The sequence below is a fragment of the Bidens hawaiensis genome, unplaced genomic scaffold (genome assembly GCF_021521415.1).
Source record: "Bidens hawaiensis isolate Kalapana, Puna unplaced genomic scaffold, B.hawaiensis_p1.1 tig00025597_1, whole genome shotgun sequence".
NCBI lineage: Eukaryota > Viridiplantae > Streptophyta > Magnoliopsida > Asterales > Asteraceae > Bidens > Bidens hawaiensis.
In genome coordinates, this window is record NW_027494096.1 from 43631 (window position 1) to 55125 (window position 11495).

General features: G+C 36.8%; 1 pseudogene across 1 annotated transcript; it reads left to right on the plus strand.

The window, feature by feature from the left end:
* Nucleotides 1–2013: 2013 nt before the first annotated feature.
* On the plus strand, nt 2014–10363 carry LOC143571864 (mitogen-activated protein kinase 9-like; annotated as a pseudogene). The gene is made up of 10 exons (XR_013142170.1): nt 2014–2466; nt 3631–4033; nt 7011–7138; nt 7216–7275; nt 8042–8191; nt 8281–8436; nt 8505–8642; nt 8730–8803; nt 8951–9058; nt 9299–10363. The product of XR_013142170.1 is annotated as a mitogen-activated protein kinase 9-like (transcript).
* The last annotated feature ends 1132 nt before the right edge of the window (nt 10364–11495 follow it).

The following is an 11495-nucleotide window of genomic DNA, read 5'->3' on the forward strand; positions in this document are numbered from 1 at the left end:
AAATGATTCAATTCAATTTTTGATTTAAAAAATTAAAAAGTATAGAAAAATGATTGTAATGTAATTCTTTTTCACCCTTCTAGTGTCCCTAAAAGTATAAACATTATATAGATAATGTAGACATTTGTAATCGTTTTTATTAAAACATACGAACTTTTGATACAGAATTGCTTCCTTCATGTGTTCTTACCTTCATGTGTCTTTGTTATTAGAGTTGAAATGTTGTTCTAGAGGTGTTAGGGTAAGGAAAAAAGAAAAAAAAAACAAAATGTGAAAAAAAAAGTTGTTACAACAAAACTTGATTACACACCATCCTTGGTCATACTATTCTAGTTTTTTTCTTTTGGCAGGTTTTATTCACTCTTCTAACAGAAAAAACAAATATTTTGTTATTGTTCGTTAGCTCGAATTGGCAAAAAGGTTAGCTGAAAGTTGGCATTTTAAGGAGCAAGATAGAACACAATACTTCCTAAGTGTGTAATTGTCTTACGTCTTCTACTTACAAATCTATTCTAATGTGAATTCGAAGAAATGTTCTTTAAGGCCCCTACTACTACTACTATTACTACATCTTGACACAAACATGATTTAAAGACGAGTACATTCCTGAGCTTGAATTGCTTGATGGGTGCCTTTAGAGGAATTCGGTTGTATATTAACTTTTCCAGGTCGTTTGGCTACCACTCTTCTTCAAACGTTGTAACTCTAAACCCTTTATGATTGATTTCTTTAGGGTGATGGTTGATATATCCGTTAGAAGCATCATTGTTACAAAGTTTGACGTACCATTTTAATAAAATAGTTTATATGTGCGTCTAACCTGTAAACTTAGACACACCATTTTATAGTTGCACCATTGTATATTGTAAATAAGGTGGACATATCGCATCAATTCAGATGTTAGACACAATACATTGAACTCTATAAAATGTGTTTGTATTCAATTTAATGGGATCATCTTCAACTAACATTTTTTTCAACTAATAACATTTTATACTTTTTGACTCCGAATTTAAGTGTCATACTTTCACACAGTTCTAAAGGTTCAACAAGCATTAAATATTTCATAATCAATAGTGTAATACTCTTTGAAATAACAGTTCTTACATGTTATATTAACAATAAGAATATTGTTGAAAAAAAAATCTTTATTTTACAGGGCTTCTTTCTATGGTTTCACTTGACCCATAAATGATAAATTAGAAGAATCTATTGGGTATTCCAATATCAATAAGCTAATGGTTTTGCGCATGTACTAAAAAAGATATTTTTTATAAAATAATGAAGCACATAAAAATTATCTTAGTGTTTTTTTAGATAAAACTAGTTTAACTACAAAAGTGACAATTTGTGTATGTCATTTTCTTGCCCTTTCAGCAATCTTTTACTTTCTATTAGTTATAACTTATATAACACACCAATCTCAACTAATGAAAAAGTAAGATCAATGATTCAACAACAATCCAACATCGTCTTTAAAGATATTCAGATATTTTTGAGGTATAAGATTGTCATTATATACTTTACAATATCTTATTCCCTCTTATGTTATGAATATAAACCACATATATACATACATTTCATCCTACACTTCTTTTTTTGAACGACCAACTAGTAACGCCGGGTACCCCGTATGCGGTCCCCATTCGCTAAAGGTAGCCCGAGCCAGCCATTAGTCCGGACGGACGGAGCCCCTAGCGGTCCACCAGTTGAGGGATTCACCGGATAAAACCCGACCCCCACGCCCGCCAAACAGCACGACAACGAGGAGCCGGTAAAACCAACTTAACAAAACAACCAACTTATACATTTCATCCTACACTATCTTCCGTCTTTTGAGAGAATACACAAAAATCAACAAAAACATAAAAAAATAAAAACAAATTAATAATAATAATAATAAAAAAGCACGATAAGCGAAGTGAGACAACGAATGATGATATTAAAATAAGCACGATGATGACTACTAGTGAGTGGGACCCTCGCCTCCATGGATGTCGCTCTCCGGTAACGCGGTGACAACTAAACTCTCTTTCTTTTCCCATCTTCCTCCTCTACTTCCCGACGGAATACAACTGTACTACTCACATCATCATCCTATACATACATATACATATACATATACATATACTTGATTGATTCTCAAACCACAATATTATTATTATTATTACTATTATTATGAAGAGCGGAACATTCGTTGACGGCGTTCTTCGCTGGTTCAACCCTCACAATCGCCGATCATCATCGACTACTACTACCGATGATAATAATAACCCTAGCAATCTGATTCAATCCGAATCCAAAACCCTAACATCGTCATCATCAGACGCCGCCACACAGCAGCAGCAGGTGGTCAACATTGGTGGTGGTGAAGACTTTGATGTGTCTGCACTTAAGCTTATCAGAGTCCCCAAACGCATCGGATTCACCTCAGCAGCTTCTGTTCCAGTCGATCCTAACAGAAAGGTAGTTAATTAGTTAGTTACTTATTTCAGATCTCTCTTATTTAACACTTTTTAACACATGTTTATTGATTGATTGATTGAAGACTATTGTTGACTTTTTTTTTACTGATTTTTAATCTGGATCTCAAAAGTTATATAAAGTTAGTTTTTAATTAAGTGGATGACTTGGTACTGGTTGTTGATCTGAAAGATGAGTACATCATTTGGCCCCATATATTATGAAATCTATAGTTGGCGATTTTGTTGGGGAACATGTCGCGTGGTGTCCCACCTGTCACAACACTAAAACTATACATACATATATAGTTAAATCCCACTATTGATCATTCTAAATCCATTCAATTAGCTTGCATTGGATTAGGGCTGTCCAAAAAGCCCATGGCTCGGAAAAAGCTTGAATAGAGCTCACTCGAATTGGCTCAGTTTGAAACCAAGCCAAGCTGGCTCGGTTGGTAAATGAGCTGAGTCCGAGCCAAGGGTGGCTCGGTAATTAGCTCGAATTATTTTACCTTTACTGTATTTTATTAAACAAGCAGTTTATAATATTTTTGTTCAATGACTTCAAATATTTTGTTGATTCAAATGAGATTATGTTATTTTGTTGATTTAAATGGGTTTAGATAGCTTTATCTTTTGTCCATTGAAGATACAATCATACAAATCGAGTGTTTGAATACTGTATTTTTAGTTATATTTTGTTTAAATATTTTTAATAAATTTGTTTTGTATACCAAGCCTGAGTATTTGAATACTGTATTTTCAGTTATGTTTTGTTTAAATATTTTTAATAATTTGTTTTTGTACCGAGCCCGAGCTTGCTCTGGCTCGGCTCATCAAGCCGTATTTTGGAATTATAACCTATTGTCTCACACTGTTTGATTGATGAAGACAAATAAACACACTTGAATACGATTAACACAATAGAATCAATTTCAACCTCAAAGGTATCTATTGGAATGTATATCAGATCAGGGCTTCTAGTATTCCCCCCTGCGGGCCCATTAGGTTTATTAAGGTTTCCTTGTAATGCCAAATTGTCAATGTATTGTAGGGTAACCTATTCAGTAATGAAATTTTTACTCCTTCATATTTTTACAGTATCATTAATCTATGAGACGAATGCATAATAAAATGTGTGTACGTTGTTGTTGTTGTGTTTACTCAGCTTGAAGCAGAGTTCTTCACAGAGTATGGTGAGGCAAGCAGGTACCAAGTTCAAGAAGTTATAGGCAAAGGAAGTTATGGTGTTGTGGGGTCTGCGATTGATACTCATACAGGCGAAAAGGTTGCAATCAAGAAGATTAATGATGTTTTTGAACATGTATCTGATGCCACACGGATCCTTAGAGAAATCAAACTTCTTCGCTTGCTCAAACATCCTGATGTTGTGCAAATCAAACATATTATGCTTCCGCCTTCTAGAAGAGAGTTTAAGGATATATATGTTGTTTTTGAACTAATGGAATGTGATCTTCACCAAGTTATCAAAGCCAATGATGATTTGACACCTCAGCATCATCGGTTTTTCTTGTACCAGCTTCTTCGAGGCCTAAAATATATTCACACAGGTCTTTTTCTTCATATGATTGTGTGCACGTTTCTAATAGTTATTAATATTATTGTTGGGTTCGTAGGCTTTGTTGGCCCGGTTTATTATATGAAGTCAAAAGAGGAGACGGGTGTGGGCGGTCGGGCCCAAGCCCGGCCCGGTTTAGATTTCTTGCATAATAATTTACTAACCCTAGTTCAGTCTCTATATAAACAACATTATGTACTTGTAATATTGGTCACTCAATAAAGATATACCTAGTTGCCACCCGTGGACGCAGGTCAGTTTAGACCGAACCACGTTAAATCCTCGTGTTCGTTTATTGCTTTCGTGTGTGTGTTCGGTTTCGTGTGTGCGTTTAATCCTAACAAGTGGTATCTAGAGCTTAGGTTTGTTACACACGAAGAACACTTTCTTTAACGATTGCAGAAGATAGGGTTGATCTAGGGTTTCGTTTTTTGGCAGCCGCCAAATTAACCCAGCGGTCACCGGGTTCGTCTTGTTGGTCATCAGTTCGATTAGGGTTTGCCGGCAGTAGCGCCGCCACCCTATTACCGATTTGTTCGATCGTCATTCAAGAAGCATCAACCGCTAAAAGTCGTGTCGGGCAGTCTAGCCGACAGAACTGAGTAACCAGCTGCCGTTACGGGTTTGTGGTCGAAGTATAAGTGTGGTAGCCGAGCAGTGAAGCCGGCCTGATTACCTGTTATCGCTGATCAGCCTAACCGAACCAAGAACAAGTTGAATCAGGATTCTATTTTTCATTGAAGAATCGTTGTCAAGTCAGAAGAAGCGTTAAAGAAACGGAGAACCAGTGCCAACCGCGTTTGTCAGGTTTATCGTTTCAGTTTAAAGTTTCGGTTTCTGATTTTCAGTTCGATATTCCGCTGCGTATAAATAGGTTGATTTTTTAACAGAGTTTAGTAGAACAATCGTTAAGTTCAGGCTCGTGTTGCTGTGTCTGTCTCTGTTTTATCCAGTTTTTCGTTTTAGTCATTGCCATGGCAGAAGACGGAAAGTTTTCGATACAGAAGTTTGACGGACAGAAGTTTGGTTGGTGGAAGATGCAGATTGAGGCACTACTTTGTCAGAAAGACTTGGATGTAGTGCTTGAGGATGAAAAACCAGAAAAGTTGTCAGAAGCAGATTGGAAGAAGTTAGACAAGAAAGCTAGGGCTTGTATTACATTATCGTTGTCGGAAGATGTGGCGTTTAACGTCATGAAAGAAACCACAGCCCGTGGTATGATGGACGCACTATCCAACATGTATGAGAAGCCTTCGGCAGCGAATAAGGTCTATCTTATCAGAGAGCTAGTGACAACAAGAATGAAAGAGGGTGGGTCAGTTACAACTCATATCAATAATCTTAATTCGATCTTGTCCCGCTTAGTGTCAGTTGACATTAAGTTTGATGATGAAGTTCAAGGCCTCTTGTTATTATCCTCTTTGCCCGACAGTTGGTCGCAAACAGTGACTGCAGTTTGTAGTTCGTCTACAAATATTACTTTCGATGGGATTCAAGATCTGATTCTGGGAGAAGATTCAAGACGCAGAAGTTCAGGTGAATCATCAGGCAATATGCTAGTCACAGAAGGTAGAGGTAGGGGAAAACAGCGAGGCAGTGGGAGCAGGAAGAGGAGTCAGTCTAAGACTCGTAAGGATATTGAATGTTGGGGTTGTAAAGAGAAAGGACACTTCAGGAATTAGTGTCCGAATGGTAAGAAAGAGGTGAACGTTACAGAAGACGACACAGATGACGGGGTCAGTAGTGATGAGGCTTTGGTTTGTAGTGTTGAGAGTAGCGTTGATGCTTGGGTGATGGATTCTGGTGCATCGTTTCATGCCACTCACTGTAGTGAAACGATGAAGAATCTTAAATTTGGGGATTTTGGAAAGGTTCGACTAGCGAATGATGATATTTTAGAGGTTACGGGTATGGGAGACGTTGATTTGATAACTTCAGCCGGTACTTCTTGGACTTTGAAAGACGTGAGGGTTATTCCAAGTTTGAAGAAACGTTTGATTTCAGTTGGGCAGTTAGATGACCAGGGGCACGATGTTAAGTTCGGGAATGGGCAGTGGAAAGTAGTCAAAGGGAATCTTGTGGTTGCTCGTGGCACGAAAATGGGTTCATTGTATATGGTCGGCATGTCATCGAAAGGAGTGGATCCAGTTTTGGTGAAAGACAAAATCCGGTTCACAGAATCTCGTGGGCAGAAGAAGGTTCGTTTTGCAAGTAACAAACCCAGAGCCAAAGTGAAGATTCAGGATGAACGAGCTAGGAAGGTTAAATCAGTTGGGGGACATCGTGACAGTGGGAGCACAGGTCGTGTTTCAGTTACTGTTCCAGGTCGACAGTGGATTAAGAAAACCAGTATTCCAGCTGTAAAAGTCTCTCCAATGAATTACTTGCTGAATATGGAGAGTGTTTGTTCTCAGGTTATCTCAGGATCCGGTAGTTCGTTACAGTGGGAGCCGGTAGGGACAGAGAACGGGTCAGGGGCAGTTTCAGCCATGACTGACGTGTTGGAGCTCCGGGGAGCTTCAACGGGCCTTCAGGTTAATTGATGAGAAGGCGGTGGCAACTAGAAGAAGTTTAATGTTCAGATTACAGAAGTACAATCAGGAGTGCAGACGAGAGTACTCAAGGCCTCCGAGTGGGAGATTGTTGGGTTCGTAGGCCTTGTTGGCCCGGTTTATTATATGAAGTCAAAAGAGGAGACGGGTGTGGGCGGTCGGGCCCAAGCCCGGCCCGGTTTAGATTTCTTGCATAATAATTTACTAACCCTAGTTCAGTCTCTATATAAACAACATTATGTACTTGTAATATTGGTCACTCAATAAAGATATACCTAGTTGCCACCCGTGGACGTAGGTCAGTTTAGACCGAACCACGTTAAATTCTCGTGTTCGTTTATTGCTTTCGTGTGTGTGTTTGGTTTCGTGTGTGCGTTTAATCCTAACAATTATTACTTAAATTATTGAATTTTGCAGCAAATGTGTTTCACCGAGATTTAAAACCCAAAAACATTCTTGCTAATGCCGACTGTAAATTGAAGATTTGTGATTTTGGGCTTGCGCGGGTGTCATTCAATGATGCTCCGTCAACAATATTTTGGACGGTATGTTTAATTTCTTGTCTCGTGAAATTAAAACCCTATGGTTTATGCTCGTTTTAAATGACCTGAGATTGATGCAGGATTATGTTGCTACTAGGTGGTATCGGGCCCCTGAACTCTGTGGCTCCTTTTTCTCTAAGGTATGATATAATAAATTATGTTTTTATTTCTAACAGGTCAAATGGGTGATATAGAAAAAGTTTAGTTGAAAAGGAAATAGGTCAAAAGGATTAAAAGTTGTTTGCTGAAGTGTGTTTTTAATGCATAATACTACCTTTTAAATCAGTTTAGTGAAAAAGATTTATTATACTTGTAAAAAGGGTGTTTTTTTATTATTATTATTCTTTTTACATATTAATACTTTAAAATTCTAATTTTACATATTTTTATTTTGTTAAGAATATTGGATTTTTAAATTTGGCTTAGCGCCGCCAATGGGACAAAGTTTGGGTTATTAAAATCCAATATCCCTTTTTTTAAAGTAATTATATTTAAGCTATGGCAATTTGTTTTTAAAGTTTTAAATTTTGGCATAAAAGTTGTCCAAGTGGTTTAAGTTATTATATAAAACACATTTTGAAAAGTTAAAAGATAGAACACATAGGTCAAATGGGTTAATAACCCACGAACCCGTTGGATGGACACGAACATGACCTGTTTAGCTAAACGTGTTCACTGGTTCGACCTGAAACTGACCTGAATCTGTTTACACTAAACCCAAACTCACGAATTCCGTGTTAAGTTTGGGTCATGGGTTCAACAGGCCAACCCACGAACACGACTCGTTTACACCAACCAAACCCAACTCCGCGAATTCTTGTTCGGTTCAGAAATTCACACCCCTACCATTTTGATCCACCCATTTTGCCATCTTTATTAAGAAAACAAAAAACTTTATTATTGCAGTATACACCTGGCGTTGATATATGGAGCATTGGATGCATATTTGCTGAAATGCTTTTAGGAAGACCGCTATTTCCCGGAAGGAATGTGGTGCATCAACTGGATCTCATGACTGATTTGCTTGGCACTCCTTCCACTGAATCTATTTCACGGGTTGGTTGACTACCCCTTTAACTTCTTATTGGTCAAAACAAGCTTAAAATCAAATCATTAATCTAATAATACAAATGGTGTTAATGCAGATTCGCAATGAAAAAGCTAGAAGATATCTTAATAATATGCGTAAGAAACCACCTGTTCCTTTTACACACAAATTTCCTAATGCTGATCCATTGGCACTTCGCCTACTCGAACGCCTGCTATCGTTTGACCCGAAAGATCGCCTCTCCGCTGAAGAGGTATCTTGATTTTTCTTTCAAGGTTGATTCCCGATTGGTGTTTGGTGTTAATGATATGTTTTTTGCAGGCACTAGCGGATCCTTACTTTCAAGGGTTGGCTAATGTAGAGCAAGAACCTTCAACTCACGCAATATCAAAACTTGAGTTTGAATTTGAAAGGAAAAAACTAGCAAAAGATGATGTTAGAGAGTTGATATATCGAGAGGTATGTATGCTACTGTTAACATGATTAGGCTCGTATACAATACTTTATACTTGTTACTTGTTAACAATGGTCTTATTTATATATCAGATTCTAGAGTATCATCCTCAGATGCTTCAGGAATACTTAAGTGGTGGAGAACAAACTAGCTTTTTGTACCCAAGGTGATAATAACTTCTGTATTTACTGGGGGCAATTTCATTGAATAGTAACCAAGTTTCAAAATATGATCTTTTATTTTTGCTAATGTGTAACATTTTTTGTTTAATATTCTCACTTAGTGATGTGTTTTCTTTTATAATGTTTAATAGTGGTGTTGACCGGTTTAAGCGACAATTTGCACATTTGGAGGAGAATTTTGGTAGAAGCGGAAAAAGTAGCACCCCACCCCTGCAAAGGCTGCATGTCTCACTCCCAAGGTAAGTTGACTAATAAAATTACCAAAATGCTCATTGACTTTCTTGTAAATAAATTTGACTTTCTTTAATTAAAGAAAATCTAACGCAAAGGTACAATGAGACATGGCATGTTCTCATTGGATTGAATTGTTTTCAAAACTTAAAAGTCGATGGCCATTTTGTTTTGGACATATTGCACAATGCACATACAAGAAAGTTATATATGTGTGTATACATAACTATAATGTTTTGTCTCTATAGGGAAAGAGTTCCTGCACCGAAGGCCGAAGCATCTGCAGCTCAAGAAAATGATGCTGAAAAGAAGACCGTGGATTCGGATGCTACAACACACGATAGCCCAAAGGGCCAGTCAGAAAGTGAAGTTGACCAAGATGGACCCCCCGAGTGCTCGCACCTTATTAAAGAGTTCCAGTATTAGTGCCTCCAAATGTATAGGTAACCAAGGAACAACAAATTCCCAGGTAATTTTTATCTTCATTTATTATTTACTATTTATCTTTATCCACTTGGTTCGACCCATTTAGTTATGCATGGGTCATGGCAGTAAAAGTATAGTAGAAGGGATTTTTTGCAGTTGTAAATTGAAGTGTTAATTGTTGCAGGAAGAAGAGGTTGATGAGTTAGCACAAAAGATTGAAGTCCTAAAAGCCTAAAGAGTGAAGAAGATAATGTGGAAAAGGTAGTTATAGGCTTGTTTTGAAGTTAGTTTCTTTATGTGTTTTGAAACCGGTAGTTGTTGGTGTGGATATGTTAGTTAATTTATACGGTGCGTGCCCTATAGGGGTTCAATGTGGTTGGGTACTATACAAGCAATTTTCTACACTATTTGGACTTGTGCGTTTATTTTGAACTGATTACGTTGTTGGTGATCCATCAATAAATTATCGTTGCTTATCTGTGGGTAAAAACACTGTTGGTGATCCCTCGGTAAATTCTTTACTCATACTATGTTTTCCCACTGTTCTTATTTCACCGTGTCGTCGCTGAAAGCCCCTATGTTTTATAATGTTACTTGATTACGCCCTTATGTTTTGTAATGTTACTTGATTACGGTTTGCATGGCTTATTAGTTAATACCTCTAGTTCTTCTGACCGTCATGATTTTGTTATTATATGGGATATTTGATTATTTGCATATTGATTTGTACATTGTTACTGGGGAAAATCACAAGAATAACGATTTTTATCATTTATTTAACCAAAACAATAATGGCCTTTACAAATTTTCAGCCAAGCTAAACAAGTGTTCCCAGCTCAAATGATTTTAACAAGTGGCGTAGCGAAACTGATCTTCTACGCCAGTTTCCTTTGTGTTGACGCAACAAATCCATGTGTTGCAACACTTCATTTTGTTGCGCCGTGGGCCCATTTATGAACCAGTGAGATAGTTACAAGTACAATTAGACAAAAGACAAAACCTATCTTTTTTAAGAGACGTCAACACTCAACATCAAATACGGAATTGAAAAGGGTTTTTTGTATTTGTACACCGCTTGGTTTAAGACAATTCTTTCTAACACAATTTCTATTAACATTTATAACCTATTAATTTATAGTTTTATACATGTTGCTTAATATATTTATGCAACCAACATTTCAAGTTCTAATATAAAAACACTAAAGGTACCCTAAAGTTACAAAAAATGCAAATCAATACAAAATAATTTTTTAACACCTAAAATTTAACCTTATAGTTTTCTATATTCTCTAATTTCAATATCATGGGAGAATTTTAGTATTGTCAAATCATGGGAGTTAATATACATATAGTGCGTGTGTCTCAGTTTAATTAAGACTTTTATGAGTTTATCATTAAGCGTCAATATTTCAATTTATGCCAACGTCATTTTCTCAAGTTTGTATTAATATGTTTTTAAAGTTTTAACCAATCAACAAGCAAGCTCCATGTTTCTAAAGTCAAGCATGTCATTTTCACACATAATATTATCACATATGTTTCAAGAATTAAAAGATTAGGAATGTGTAAATTATAATTGGCTTAATTTTTGTTAAATACTTAAATACATTTGTTACCTCGTGACTTATTTCCATCATTCCATGTGTTCCTCTTTGATGACAAGGAAAATTATACTTGTTAATTGTTATTTATGTCTTGCACGTTGAATGTCGTTGCCATAAACTCTTCCTATTTAAAGCACGTACTTCAAGTAGTTCTAGATAATGGTTAGCAGTAACGAAGCTTGGACGGCTTCGTTCGGCCTGACGGCGGACTCAAAATGTATTTAAAAAAATCTTAAACGAGGGGGGTGGGCTTAAAATTTCGAAAAAAACGGGTATTTGCACCATGTATACAAATTTTTGGTTGAAAAAAAGTCACTTAACACTACCGCGCAAAAATAGGGAGGCCGGGGACACCCTAGCTCTAAAGAGCTTTGCCCCCTAATGGTTAGAATAATTATTTCTAAGGGAAATTCCT